General features: G+C 43.0%; 1 protein-coding gene across 3 annotated transcripts in view; it reads left to right on the top strand.

The window, feature by feature from the left end:
- The window catches only part of RPH3AL (rabphilin 3A like (without C2 domains)), a 692,976-nt gene that overhangs the window by 43,394 nt on the left and 632,984 nt on the right, over positions 1-16,598 (top strand). For 2 of the 3 annotated variants that reach the window (XM_075589573.1, XM_075589570.1), the window contains exons 2-3: positions 2,762-2,844; positions 8,279-8,400. The gene's annotated coding sequence lies outside the window, so the exon portion shown is untranslated. The remainder of the gene's footprint in view (positions 1-2,761; positions 2,845-8,278; positions 8,401-16,598) is intronic. The other variant, XM_075589571.1, reaches the window with a different exon arrangement.

The raw sequence follows: 16,598 nt of genomic DNA, 5'->3' as shown, positions 1-16,598 counted from the left end.
CTCTCTCTCTCTCTCTCAGACACTCTCTCTCTCTCTCAGACACTCTCTCTCTCTGACACACACTCTCTCGCTCAGACACACTCTCTCTCTCTCAGACACACTCTCTTTCTCAGACACACTCTCTCTCTCAGACACACACTCTCTCTCAGACACACACTCTCTCTCATACACTCTCTCTCTCTCTCAGACACACTCTCTCAGACACTCTCTCTCAGACACTCTCTCTCTCAGACACTCTCTCTCAGAAATTCTCTCTCTCTCAGATACTCTCTCTCTCAGACACTCTCTCTCTCTCAGACACACACTCTCCCTCTCTCTCTCAGACACACTCTCGAAACTCTCTCTCTCTCAGACACACACTCTCACTCTGTCTCTTAGACAACACTCTCCCTCTGTCTCTCAGACACACTCTCCCTCTGTCTCTCAGACACACACTCTCCCTCTCTCTCTCAGACACACACTCTCCCTCTCTCTCTCAGACACACACTCTCCCTCTCTCTCTGAGACACACACACTCCCTCTCTCTCTCAGACACACACTCTCCCTCTCTCTCTCAGACACACACTCTCCCCCTCTCTCTCAGACACACACTCTCCCTCTCTCTCTCAGACACACACTCTCCCTCTCTCTCTCAGACACACAATCTCCCTCTCTCTCTCAGACACACTCTCCCTCTCTCTCTCAGACACACACTCTCCCTCTGTCTCTCAGACAACACTCTCCCTCTGTCTCTCAGACACACTCTCCCTCTGTCTCCCAGACACACACTCTCCCTCTCTCTCTCAGACACACACTCTCCCTCTCTCTCAGACACACACTCTCCCTCTCTCTCTCAGACACACACTCTCCCTCTCTCTCTCAGACACACACTCTCCCTCTCTCTCTCTCAGACACACACTCTCCCTCTCTCTGACACACACTCTCCCTCTCTCTCTCAGACACACACTCTCCCTCTCTCTCTCTCTCTCAGACACACACTCTCCCTCTCTCTCTCTCAGACACACACTCTCCCTCTCTCTCTCAGACACACACTCTCCCTCTCAGACACACACTCTCCCTCTCTCTCTCAGACACACACTCTCCCTCTCTCTCTCAGACACACACTCTCCCTCTCTCTCAGACACACACACACTCGCTCAGACACACACACACACTCGCTCAGACACACAAACACTCGCTCAGACACACACACACTCGCTCAGACACACACACCTCGCTCAGACACACACACACACACTCGCTCAGACACACAAACAAACTCGCTCAGACACACACACACACACTCGCTCAGACACACTCTCTCAGACACACACACACTCTCTCTGACACACACAGGGGGAGGGAAATCTGATTGGGGGGGATCGGAGCAGGTGCCCTCCGCAACTGCTTCTCGGTGTGGGGAGAAGGAGGACCGTGTAAGTGTGCAAGGGGGGGGGGAATCTGAGCAGGGGGGGTTTGGAGCAGGTGCCCTCCTCCGCAACTGCTACCCGGTGTGAGGAGGAGGGCCGTGTAAGTGCGAGTTACAACACACACACAGTGAGAGTGACACACACACACAGTGAGAGTGACACACACACAGTGAGAGTGACACACACACACACAGTGAGAGTGATACACACACACACACACACACACACACACACACACACACACACACACACACACACACACACACACACACACACACACCACACACACACACACACACACACAGTGAGAGTGATAGACACACACACACACACAGTGAGAGAGACACACACACACACAGTGACAGTGACAGTGACACACACAGTGACAGTGACACACACAGTGACAGTGACACACACACAGAGACACACAGTGACAGTGACAGTCACACACACACACACACACACACACACACACACACACACACACACACACACACACACACACACACACACACACACACACACACACACACACACACACACACTGACATTGACACACACACACACACACACACACACACACACACACACACACACACACACACACACACACACACACACACACACACACACACACACACACACACACACACACACACACACACACAGTGACATTGACACACACACACACACACACACACACACACACACACACACACACACACACACACACACACACACACACACACAGTGACATTGACACACACACACACACACACACACACACACACACACACACACACACACACACACACACACACACACACACACACACACACACACACACACACACACACACACACAGTGACATTGACACACACACACACACACACACACACACACACACACACACACACACACACACACACACACACACACACACACACACACACACACACACACACACACACACACACACACACACAGTGACATTGACACACACACACACACAGTGACAGATACACACACAGTGACACACACAATAAGCCCACCTCTGTAAACATACACAATAATAAGGCCTCTCCCGCCTTGGGGTGGGTAAGGTGTCTGGGAGGGGGTATGTGGGTTACCTGGGGCCCGTGGATGGGCTGCTGGAGCAGCATGGCCAGTGCAGCTGAGAGACTGGCAGGCCCGCGGAGCCTAAAGGGAGGGACAGGGGGGCGGAGCCTAAGGAGCCCGGCATTACTGGAGGAGAGAAGGGAGGGGAGCAGTGCTGTAGGAAGAGGCGGGCCAAAAAAATCTTGGCAGAGTGACTTAAATTTTTTTTTTTTTTTTTTAAACCATTCTTGCAGGCTTGCTTCCCGGGGGCCGGACCAAATGACTTCGCGGGCCTTATACGGCCCACGGGCCGGACGTTCGACACCCCTGTTCTAAGGTAACGAAAAAATATTTGGGGGGGGATCGCTGCTTTAATGTATTGCTAGCTCAAGGAAGCCTTTCAGAAATGTTCACCTTTTTATACAAGTACAGTAGTTATGCAACTACAAAAAGCATTTTAACATTTTATATCCATATACATACCATTTCTTAGTTAGGTGAGAAGATTAAATTACTATATCTGTGTCTGTTTTTTCCCTCTATCCTTGAAGCTGAGTTGTGCAACATTTAGGCTTATGTCACAAAGCCAATATTTGTCAAGGCGAAACTAACAGATGGATGGAAGACACTTAAAATATTTGTGCTGAATTAAGTTTACACAAAATCCATCATGCATGGAGCTGAGCAATGTTTGCAGGTGTAGCTAATGAGTAGTCACACCTGCACAGGGGTAACTGAGAGCTACTGCTGCGGCACAGTTTATTCGAGCATTTGCCCGTTCTGTGCCGCAGCAGTAGCCTGGCGCGCGCCCGAGTGTGACGGGCGCACGCCGAAGCAGCGGAAGAGCGCCCTCCGATCGGGGCGCTCTCCCTACCGCTGCCGGGTCCGCCGGGTCCCCCGGAACCCCCTGCCGCTGTCCCGCGATCGCGGGACACCAGGGCTCCCTCGGGGAGCCCCTGGACACGCGTGCAGGGGGCGCACGCTCCCGATGACGCGTGACCGCGCGTCTATGACGCGCGGCACGCCGAGGGGCGGCCACTAGCAAGCCGGGAGATTTCCCGGCTTGCGGTACCGACCACACTTCAATAAAGTGTGTCGGTAGTGTATCAGCTGCTAGTGTGTGATGTTCCCTCAATTAAACTCCACATCACATGAATATTTTATAGCTGTTGTATTGTCAGTTTTATAGTTTTCTACATCTTTTCTTTGTCTTTTCTTTTTCAAGTGTACTCAGATACATTTGTTTGTGCAAACAGCTTTTAAAAGTTATTCCCATCTTTATTCATTGACCAATGCATGCTCGGTTCTGACATAGTAGGAGGTATGAGATGGTTAAACATTACAGGAACAATTAATATGGTCAGATCCACACTGACCATGCATAAATCATAGGTGTTGATTTAGAGGGGACAAATGAAGATGAAATCGTTATGCGATGACTCACCATTGTAAATTGCACAATTCTTAGGCTGCGCTTATAGTTCCAACGCCTGCGACAGCGACGCGGTGCTGATGTCACACTGCGGTTGCTGGAAAAATCAAATTGACTTGGCTTCCAGCGATTGCGACCAAGCCATCTCGCCATCGCTTCTACTATAAGCTCACGCGACAGCGGCAATACATTTGTTTAGAAGTGCAGCCTAACGCTTACAGAATTCTGTGGGATGGTATCCTTGATAGGAACCTATATTCCCTGAAGGAACTGAACAAAGGAGTAAATCCCCTGCTCAGAACCTCATTGGGATGGGCCCTGGAACACAATTAAACCACAAAGCATATTATCTTGATTAGAATAAAGTCTCTTACTCACATCTCTGGAGCATCCCCGTCCTGTACTGGTGTGTGGAGCGTGCTGCAACTTGTTAGAGAGTCCAAATCAGCATCCATAGAGGTAAAGGCGCACAGCCAAGAAAGTGGGTCAAAAACTGGTTAAAAATATTCTTTATTCATCCATAAAAAGAAGAAATGGAGGTGCAACACCCTCCTACATCCTCCTACATGTTTCGTGCACTCTTTTTCTAGCTGACTCTTAGACAGTTTCACTTGTAAAATAATTGTGAGATTGTTATTTAGGTAATAATCTCCAAATAACAGGCATTACTGGTCAATAATGCCCTGTTCTGAGGGGATTACTACTATTATAGGCAAATTGTATGCTTTTTTCATAAATAATACACACACACACACACACTTCTCATCAGTGTCTCCAGTACGGAGCTCACTGCAGGCATGGAGGGAGAGGAGTCAGTGCCTTCCTGGTGCCTCCTATCCGATCACCATCCCTGTCTGAGAGCTGCTCTCAATCACTGCATGCTCACTCACATCATGGGCACATCTCCATCGCCTCCCGCCGGCAGTGCATGATTCATGTGCGCGCGCCGCTCCAGTGACGTCACGCGGTTGTGCACGCGCACTGCCGGCTCTACTATAAACAAGGTCTGAGGCTCCTTAGAGCTAATGAAAAAAGTGGAAAAAAATTAACAAAAATGCTTGCTATTGCAACGTGACGTCACATGACCCCGCAATGTCATTTGATGCTGGAACCGAGGGGGGGGGGGGGGGGCATGAGTCGGTAGGTGAGCAGGCAGGGGGGTGCAAGATTAAAACTTTGCGCACTCTGATTTAGCCCTTACCAAGGGATAGGTTGTTTGTTTATTTGTATGCTGCTTTAAAGCTGTATTGTTTGAATACCCAGCTATACCCACAGCACTAAAACACACCCCTACAAATCATCCTCACACATTCTCTTTCTATCCATGCTTCTCCTCCTTGCTTCTGGGGATATCTCTCCCAATCCTGCTCCCTGCCTTATTTCTATATGCTCTCGTCGTCGCCTGCCAAATCCAACTTCTACTCCTTCTGATGTCAACCCCTCCAACCTCATACCCATCCCCTGCCACCCTTCCTCCTCTCTCCCTTTCTCCTGTGTCCTGTGGAATGCTCGCTCCCTTTCTAACAAGTTCCTCTCTGTGCATGACCTTTCTCTCTCACTCTCTGGCCAAGAGGTGGGAGAGAACCCCCCCCCCAGCGATGCTATGTCCATATAGATGTATATTCAATGTGTAGAAAATATAAACTCCCAGATAGTATGATAAGCCCATTGAAAATGTCCCACGTAGTCAGTGATGTACACTGTGTCTGCAATTCAAACAGGAAAACACCAACATGTATGCATGCTCCGTAGCCTTGTAGATAAGGTAAGTCTTATATGGGCATGCAATAGTAAACTTCGTAACCAGGGTTTCAATAATGCAAATAAGAAAATAACTCACTCAGTGTGCCGTGGTTTTTCGGGTACTGTCGGCGTGCTCCTACCAAACGAGATCAACAGGGCAGCCAACAGAAATCATGGGGCACAGGACAAAAGAAAGGAGCAGGCACCCCTCCCCCGAACCCATAGCGCACATACCACGAAAAAATATTTTTTAGCGTTTTTACTTAACTGTTTTCTTCTTATTGTAATACAGAAAAAAACATTAAAATGCAATCTGTTTATTTTTATATTTTCAACAAAACAGGTGACTGCCTGCCTGGGTGGGTGACTGACTGCCTGGGTGGGTGGGTGGGTGGGTGACTGACTGCCTGGGTGGGTGACTGCCTGCCTGGGTGATGACTGACTGGGTGGGTGACTGACTGCCTGGGTGGGTGGGTGACTGCCTGGGTGGGTGACTGACTGACTGGGCAGGTGACTGACTGCATGGGTGGGTGGGTGGGTGACGGTCTTTGACTGACTGCCTGGGTTGGTGGGTGACTAACTGTCTGGGCGGGTGACTGCCAGGGTGGGTGGGTGACTGAGTGACTGTCTGGGTGGGTGAGTTGGGTGGGTTGGTTTGTGACTGCATGGGTGGGTGAGTGACTGGGTGGGTGAATGAGTGACTGGATGGGTGAGTGGGTGGGTGAGTGAGTGACTGCCTGGGTGGATGCTGCTTCCTGCTTGCTTGCCCGCCAGATGTTTCCCTCCTGCCCCCAATATCCCCACGGCTGCTGACCGGGGTGGGAGTTAGGCTCGTGGGGGTGGGGGAGCGGGAGGTAGGCGGCTGGGGGTGGGGGCGGAGGGTGGGGCGCGGGAGGTAGGGGGGGCGAGACTAGTGGGTTAAATTAATGGCTGGAGGCGGGTGCGGGGGGAGCTGGGTTGGCGGGCGCACAGGGGAAGCTAGGTTGGTGGATGAGGGCTCGCCATGGTGCTTCCCCTCCATCCCACGTTGGGAGCGGGGAGCAGGGTGGAAAGGGCCCACAGGCAGCAGACCAGACACCCTGCTTTCCCTACGCATGTGCGCCGGGACATCGGCTCTGCGCATGCGTAAGAGAATCGTCACCATTTTTTTTTATAATAGAATGGACAGGGCCGTGCCCCCTGACTCACGGGGCCTGGGACGCCAACCCCGGCAGACCCCCCCTGTTTGCGGGCCGGAGATCAACAGAGAAATGGAGTAATCAGGCGGTGCAGCTGCCTTGGAAAAAAGTGTAAACCGGACTGCTCTCTTCCCGTATAAAAATACTTTAAAGGCACATAAAAATAGCAAGAGTAACCTCTTATCACTCTGCTCCTATTTGCTATTACTGAGACCTGGCTCAAAAAGGAAGTGGTATTAAAAAATCCTGAATGAATAGAAATATGTAATTTCCCAAATGGATACAAATTATACAGTATTTTAACCTCAAATAAAATACAGAATACAAAAACCCTAAAGAGATTTAATAATGAGGGCTCTCAAAAAATGATTAAACCAAAAAATTACTTAAATTCCAATCCACATTAATGCCTTATGGAACTATAGTTCTTAAGGTAAAGATCCAAAAGCACTCTCTTTGGTTCAATAGATTAATTCTATTACCACCCCTCTCATTCATTGAAACATCATTAAGTTGGCGAAATGCCTCCCTAAATTAGTCAGGATTTTTTTTATGTCTTGGGAATTTGGTTAATGAAAATGATCAATAGCAGTAAACAGTGGTCTGCTGATTATAATTATTACAAATTGAATTTATTCCTAGTATATCTAAACAACATATCCAATGAATGAACATCAGTATTGGTTAGTGAAAAACCCAATAGATACCAGTATAGGAACTTGTATAAGCTATGTCCTTATTTCTTATAGTGGTACAATAAAGGAATATCATTTGATTAGGAGGCTATATGCTTTTATATTTACGTGTATACACTATATCTAAGTTTTAAATAATATTGGTTTTGAAAAATAATGATTGACTTATCTGAAAAATAGGAGATACTTTATTGTCATTTTTTAACAATGTTGATGTGATTTTAGTTATTTCTTTCCCTTAAAATATTGTTTAAAGTGATTGTTAATTGTAACTTTGTTAGCTTAATTGTTTAACTATATGAATCATTGTGTTACTTTATGTTCCTACTCAATCCTGTCAAGAGCTGTTTATTCCTATGTAGGGTATGCTAAGCATGTGCGTCACTCTACGAGGGCGCGCTCACACTACCCCCATTCTTTGGGATGTTGGGACTTGACTAGTACTGCACTTGTAGGTGAGGATGTTTGGCAAGTTTTTATTGACTGATCTGGTTGAGCAGACGTACAAGACGTGTGATGTCAGAGTGCGCACGGTGTGCACGTGCACGCCTAGACGTCACTACAATTTTGGCACGGAAGTTCAGCTGGAATACAGGGTTTAAAAGAGTTCAGGGAACATGATGTTTATGCTCCTTGATAAAGTACATACCGTACGAAACGCGTAGGAGAGCTGTGTACTCCTATTTTTTCACCATGTTATAATAAAGAAGCTTTTTTCAACAGACCCTTTTTCCTGGTTGTGCACTGTTTTTCTCAAACGGTTTTCTACTGGACCTAACTACAGTGGTGAGCACGCCAACAGAGACTATCCTAAAGGGGCATTTCAACAGACATTTCAACAAGCTGTGAGTAAACCTGATTCTATTCTGCTTTTGGAGGACACCCCCAATGAGGTTTTGTTCAGGTGTGGGAACCTCACTTGGTTCAAAACTTCAGGGGACATTTGTCATTTTGGATAATACAAGGCACCAGGACAGCATTTATAATGTGTGTGTGTATGTATGTATGTATATATATATATATATATATATATATATATATATATATATATATATATATATATATATACAGTATATGTATGTTCAACAAAAAAGGGGGGGAGGAGGGAAAGGAATAACCTCGCATCTACTTAAATAATATCAATGTCACCATAAGCCAAAATATCATGAATTAGAATTGGCGGTGCTCACGGGTTGGTAATAGTATAAATGAAAAAGAAAAAAAGAAACCCGTTTAAGAGCACTCAGGTATACGATATAACAAATAGCATTTTATTAATTGACACAATGTAGAGTGAAAAAAAGTACAAGATTAAAAACACTTAATAAAGGCTAGGACCCCTGTCACGGGTACTACCCATAGAAACACTTGGGCAAGACTAAGGAAAAACTAGACAATATATATCTTAATCACATAAAAATGGATAGTGACTAAAAGACACAACGGTGGGCCAGATTAGTCAAAACAGGTTATCAGGTTAACACGCACCTATAGAATGCATAAAGTATATTGCGTCCTAAGCAACACGGAATTGACCGGTCAAAATATAAATGACAATCTCAAACCAACATGAATTCTGCTACAGCATGCAGTTAAATGAACCAAAACCAACATCAAAAATGAATCTCTGAAGGAGATAGGTAACGTGATCTGAGAGGGTCACTCTGTGTTTAGGACAGGTAAGTAGCCTTTATTAAGTGTTTTTAAACTTGTACTCTTTTTCACTCTACATTGTGTCAATTAATAAAATGCTATTTGTTATATCGTATACCTGAGTGCTCTTAAACAGGTTTCTTTTTTTCTTTTTTCATTTATATATATATATATGTATGTATATATATATATATTAGAAAAAAAGAGAAAGAAAAAGCGCCCGATCCATGTGTAAAATCCAATAATAAAGGTTTAATTTACCACGAACATACACTGGCGACACACTTTATTCGAGCTCGGCTAGTCCCACGAATTCGGGTATACCCGGGTGTATTGAGGTTTGTGACTGTTTTCTGCCCGAGTGCATTGAGGTATTTTCCATGCAGGGATTGAAGCATTTTATTCCCGCTGGCTGCAATACTGCACAGTATATATATATATACTGCATTACAATTCATGAATTTATGCCATCTGGTAGACACGCGAAGCATTGCAGCCTATTAAATCCTAATCATTATCATTTAACAGATCAGCCGCCCGTCAGCCAGGCATGAACCCAGGCTGGGAAGGCAAACGCAACGGGGCTTGTCAGAGGTGAGGAGCGGCGCATTCCAGGTATCTGCCAGGTACATACTGGGTATTTGCTCGAATAAAGTGTGTCGGTGCAGTAGACAATTGCACACTCACACTTTGCCAGTGTATTAAAAGCGTTGTATGGGACAAACCCATGCACCAAACAGATGTCAGACTGCAGCAAGTTCCTTCCGTTCCATCTGGCTGTGCAAACCGCAAGGCTTCACTGCTGCTGGTGTCACCGTCTCAGCATCTCTCCGGCAACCCGAATGAGCAGCTTGCAGTTCCTATTCGGCACAGCTCTTCTTGGATGAGATGACAGGGAACTCCTGTGCTGGTGTCTGTGTTTAGGAGTCTGGACTGCTCCACCACCGTAGTTCCTCAACTACGTGACCCTACGCGTTTCTTCCGACTCGGCGGATTTCATCAGGGGATGGATTGTAATGGCTTGCTATTTATAATATTTCTTTGGGGTGAGAAGGGAGCGATCCAATCAGGAGTACCTCATGAATAATAAAAACATAAAAAACAATAATAGTGTAGTATGTTAATATAATATTGGCTAGATACAAGTCTTGGCTCTTGAGGATTTTCTACTTACAAGATGTAATAAAAAGTTGTGCTTTTATCTGACTCAGTCAGGAGATGTGTGTGTATTGGTCTTCTATTCCAGGGTTGTTAGCATTCAAATCTCCATTCGGTTCATGCAAATGAAACAAAACAGATATAGCCCAGTAGTGCAGATGGTAAATACAAAGCGTTTATATATTTTGAGGAATAAGAATAGTACTCACACTAAGTACATTTGTATGTACATGTAAAGGTTTCTTTAGCAAAGAATGCTCTATTTGCGGCAGTGTTTTCTCCCAGTCTTCCTCCTATGGTAAAGTGTGTCGCCAGCGACGGCGTCTGACGTCACTTTCGCTTTCGCGGGTGGACCGCATCCGTTGAATATTGGTAGCGACGCACTGGAGGAGATTCAGCCTGGGGGTTCTAGCATCCGGCGTCTTCTCTTGGAGGCAGCTGCAGCTAGTTAGTTGGCTCTACGCGTTTCGCTGACACATGCAGCTTCGTCAGGAGCATTATGACGTCTATTGTCAGTGCCTTATATTTATATGAGATCCCCTAATTGGCTTCATATTAACTATGCAAATTAGCTCTCTTGCACATAAAAATTAACCCACAGGTTTGCCTATACATAGGCACACTAGACTCTGTGGTCCAAAACAATATAAAACATGTATTCAATTTTATTAACATTCAATTAATTATCAAGACAAGAAAAAATTTATTAATAAAAACCTCATTTAATAGTATGACTACCTACACTAAAAAAAATATTCAAAATAGTATTATAAATAAATAGAAAATAAAAACATAAATAATAAAGTACTTATGACATCATGAGTATGGGGGAGAGAAGGAAAAGGAGAAAGGTGCATCAGTGATTGATTCAATTAATACAAACAGATCTAGACCACAATTATGTTTAAAATATGCAGAGGTTAGTTTAAAACATTAATCTAAAATTACTAAAGTTCAATCCATTATTTTGATTTAGTATATAAATAAAGTTAAGTCATCCCTTACACATATTTAATAAGCAGTGAATTCATCATTTTTAAATACATAATCTTAAAAACTTCAAGTGATTGGTATAAAATGCATAAAGATAAAGAAAAATATAAAGAAAAATGTAACTTCAATCAAAATAGTAGTAATAAAAAAGGAATAATAAAAAGAGTAATAATAAAAAAGAGTAATAATAAAAAAGCGTATACAAAAATGTGAAATATATATATAATAATTATGTATGTAAAAAGGGTAAAATCTCAAAATCTGAATTCAGACCGTTTGGAATCAGTGTATTAAGCTTATGAATCCAGTACATTTCTCTTTTGCTAAGATCCACCTCTCTACTACGTCCCCTCCAATGCTGTTTCACATTTTCTATTGCTATAAATCTTAAACTATCGGGGTTGGATTGGTGGTATTTAGTATAATGTTTTGAGACGCTGTGTGTTAAAATTCCCCTTCTTATATTGCTCAAATGCTCAAGGATGCGGGTACGTATTGGTCTAGATGTTTTCCCTACATATTGTAGCCCGCAAGGGCATTGAAGTACATATATCACAAAGTCCGTATAGCAGTTTATATATTGTTTAATATTAAATGTTTCTTTGCTCTTATTACATGTAAAACTGTTTTTTTCCTTCATTTTATGTTGGCAAGCTTTGCATGATATGCATCCATAAAAGCCTGTCAGGGTTTTAAGCCAACACTGGTTTTCCTCCTTTTTCTTTTTTAGTGCGCTTGGCGCTATTAAACTTTTCATATTTTGTGCCTTTTTAAAAATAACTTTTGGGATCTCCGGTAAAATTTCACTTAAAATAGTATCTGATTTTAAAACATGCCAGTGCTTACGTAAAATTTTTCCTATATTTTTTGCTTCTTTGTTAAAAGTTGTTAAAAAAGCTGTGTCATAACCATTATTATTTACAATTGAAGACTTATTTTTGGGTTCGAGTAGTTCTTTTCTTTCTAGATTCTTGGCCTTTTTAAATGCTGTGTCTAAAATCTCTTGGCTATATTTCTTCTCTATAAAGCGGTTTTCTAAAATTTTGCACTGGTCATCAAAAATGTGTTCTTCGGTGCAATTTCTACGAAGTCTCCTATATTGACCATAAGGGACTCCGTCCATCCACTGATGGTGGTGACAGCTTGATCTTAAAATGAAATTATTGCAGTCGACATTTTTAAAGTGTGTTTTAGTTTTTATTACTCCTCTTTCTATATAAATGTCTAAATCAAGATACTCTATAGATGATTCGCTTATCGTATGGGTGAATTTAAGATTAAAATTATTTATATTTAAATTTAAAATAAATTGTTCCAAACTTTGTCTATCTCCCTGCCAAATTAAAATGATGTCATCAATATAGCGCCGCCATAGGACAAGGTTCCCCCCCAGCTCGTCCCCGGACGAGATGGTTTGGTCCTCCCAAAATCCCATAAAAAGATTTGCGTAGCTGGGGGCAAACCTCGTTCCCATGGCGGTGCCACATTTCTGGACGTAAAAGATGTTATCAAATAAAAAGAAATTCTTTTCTAAAATAAATTTAATACCATCCAGGAGAAATTGAGTTTGTAAATCATGTATATCCGGATCATTTTTGAGGAAATATTCAATTGCTTGCAATCCTAAGTGATGAGCAATAGACGTATATAAGGAACTGACATCAATAGTGGCCAACAAATAATCTTCCTTCCATACAACCGTTTCCAGAATTTTTATAATGTCAGTGGTATCTTTCAGGTATGAAGTTATATTTTTTACATACTCCTGAAGGAAATTGTCAATATAAGCCGATAAATTTGCTGTAAGAGAATTTATTCCAGAAATTATCGGCCTACCTGGTGGATCTTTGAGACATTTGTGGATTTTAGGTAAAATATATAAAATTGGAATTTGTGGGGTTTTGTTATATAGGAATTTATATTCCGATTCTGTCAGAATGCCTGTATCTCTTCCTCTTTCCAACAGAATATTTAACTCCTTATTAAATTTTTCTGTTGGATTTTTCCTCAAAATTTCGTATGTGTCTTGATCGCCTAATAGTCGGTAAATTTCCTTAACATAATTATCTCTGTTCATTATTACTGTACCCCCGCCTTTGTCGGCTTGTTTTATAACTATATTCTCATTTTTAGTAATTTCTTCTAGAGCCTTCCTTTCATCTTTATTAAGATTGTTTTTTGTTGTAAATTTTGTTTGTTTTGACAGTTTTTCAAAGTCTTTCACAATGAGATCATAAAATACCTCTAAATGTTTTCCTTTGTAATAAGTAGGGTAGAAAGTTGACTTGCTTTTTAATGTTGTATGTTTGAATTTACTCTCGTCAGGTTCTTTTATGGGATTAACAGTATGTAATCGTGATTCCACATTTTTGCTCTGAAAGAATCTTTTAACAGTTAATTTGCGTAAAAAACGATTTGCATCCAAAAAAAGTTCAAAATTGCTCGGTCCTACAGTTGGTGCGAAAGAGAGTCCTTTTGAAATTAAATTTTGTTGGGGTACAGTTAGTTCAAATGTGCTTAGATTAAAAATGTTTTTTGTTTCTCTATCATTTATTTTGTTTGTTCTTTCCCTTTTCCTTTTTCTTCCTCGTTTCCCTCTCTGGTGGTTTCTCTTTTGTGGTATACCTTTGGGTCCCTCCTTTCTTTCGGGGGGGTATATGAGTTTGGTATCTCCCAGACACTGGGAGTTGTATCTATGTCTAAAAAAGCTTTGGGTCCAGTTGCTCCAATAGGTGATCTAGACCTGCTTGTTCTCTGTTGTCTATCTAGATGGTATGTGTAAGGGATGACTTAACTTTATTTATATACTAAATCAAAATAATGGATTGAACTTTAGTAATTTTAGATTAATGTTTTAAACTAACCTCTGCATATTTTAAACATAATTGTGGTCTAGATCTGTTTGTATTAATTGAATCAATCACTGATGCACCTTTCTCCTTTTCCTTCTCTCCCCCATACTCATGATGTCATAAGTACTTTATTATTTATGTTTTTATTTTCTATTTATTTATAATACTATTTTGAATATTTTTTTTAGTGTAGGTAGTCATACTATTAAATGAGGTTTTTATTAATAAATTTTTTCTTGTCGATAATTAATTGAATGTTAATAAAATTGAATACATGTTTTATATTGTTTTGGACCACAGAGTCTAGTGTGCCTATGTATAGGCAAACCTGTGGGTTAATTTTTATGTGCAAGAGAGCTAATTTGCATAGTTAATATGAAGCCAATTAGGGGATCTCATATAAATATAAGGCACTGACAATAGACGTCATAATGCTCCTGACGAAGCTGCATGTGTCAGCGAAACGCGTAGAGCCAACTAACTAGCTGCAGCTGCCTCCAAGAGAAGACGCCGGACGCTAGAACCCCCAGGCTGAATCTCCTCCAGTGCGTCGCTACCAATATTCAACGGATGCGGTCCACCCGCGAAAGCGAAAGTGACGTCAGACGCCGTCGCTGGCGACACACTTTACCATAGGAGGAAGACTGGGAGAAAACACTGCCGCAAATAGAGCATTCTTTGCTAAAGAAACCTTTACATGTACATACAAATGTACTTAGTGTGAGTACTATTCTTATTCCTCAAAATATATAAACGCTTTGTATTTACCATCTGCACTACTGGGCTATATCTGTTTTGTTTCATTTGCATGAACCGAATGGAGATTTGAATGCTAACAACCCTGGAATAGAAGACCAATACACACACATCTCCTGACTGAGTCAGATAAAAGCACAACTTTTTATTACATCTTGTAAGTAGAAAATCCTCAAGAGCCAAGACTTGTATCTAGCCAATATTATATTAACATACTACACTATTATTGTTTTTTATGTTTTTATTATTCATGAGGTACTCCTGATTGGATCGCTCCCTTCTCACCCCAAAGAAATACTGCATCTGTGGGAAATCTTAGCAAATTTCCTAGAAAGGTTGAGAAGTACAGTATCCGGTCGGGTAATATCCTATATACATTTGTATTTTAAATTTGTATATCACTGTTTATATTTAAGGAAATTGTGGCGCCTATGCGAATCATTTAAGGTACATTGTTGCTATTTATAATGCCTTAGTCCAATTAAACAAATATAACCCAAATGGTTTTGATAATTGATTCAGGTCATCTGTGCTGGATGTTACTATAAAATAACAGGTTAATATTAAGCATACTACTTTAAGAGAAAACAGTAATTAGAGGTAATATTGATGAACTATATCACATATCAAAATGTAATATCACATATCAAACGTAATAGCCTGCAACCGACGGGGGGTGGAGCCAGAGCGTGGGGGAGGTAAGTAAGTAGAGCAGGTGCGCGCGCCCTCTGTAACCCTGCTATGCACGCGCACCGCGCGTGCACCAGAGTGTGGGGGAAGACCAGCGGAGGAGGTGCACGGGAAAGAAGACAGAGGGGAAGGAGGAATGGAGGAACCAGGTAAGGAATGGACAGGGGTGACAGAGGCACGCCGAGGAGCTCGTGAGCCACGAAAGGGAACCCACGATCGTGAACGCGCGCGCTTGGGGAAGGGACCGCACGCGTTCACAGAAGTGTAAGCCTGGGCGTGAGGATCGAGCCGTGGAGGAACGGCTGAGGGAAGAAGGTAGAGTTTGGATACGCAGGGGAGCGGAGGAACTAGGCACTGTGGAAGGTGAGGTGACGGGGACATGCTGGGAACTGTGAGTCCCCCGATCCGTTACAGTATCCCCCCCTTGAGGATCAGACTCCGGACGATCCTCCCAAGGTCTATGAGGGAACTTCCATCGGAAGTGTCTGAGGAGTGCTGGGGCATGGATTGGATGGGATGGTATCCAGGAACGTTCCTCCGGGCCATATCCTTTCCAGTGTACAAGAAACTGAAGTCTGCCCCTGGACCAATGAGAATCGAGTATGGACTGGACTTCGAATTCTTGTTGTCCTTGTATGACGACCGGGTTAGGTCTCTGAGGGCGATCTGGAAAATGGGCATTTTGGATCAGGGGTTTAAGGAGCGACACGTGGAAAACCGAAGGGATTTTCATAGTAGGGGGAAGTGCAAGTCGGTATGCGACCGGGTTGATCCTTTCAAGGACCTTGAAAGGACAAAAGAATCTCGGGGCCAGTTTCTGGGAAGGAGTCTTGAGTTTGATATTCTTGGATGATAGCCAAACTCTGACTCCAGGTTTGAATACTGGACCCACTTGACGTCGCCGATCAGCTTGCGTTTTTTGTCTTTGAACGGAACCTTGC

This window comes from Ascaphus truei, chromosome 3, assembly GCF_040206685.1.
Source record: "Ascaphus truei isolate aAscTru1 chromosome 3, aAscTru1.hap1, whole genome shotgun sequence".
NCBI lineage: Eukaryota > Metazoa > Chordata > Amphibia > Anura > Ascaphidae > Ascaphus > Ascaphus truei.
Note: the sequence above shows the minus strand (reverse complement) of the source record. Positions and strands in the feature narration are given on the sequence as shown.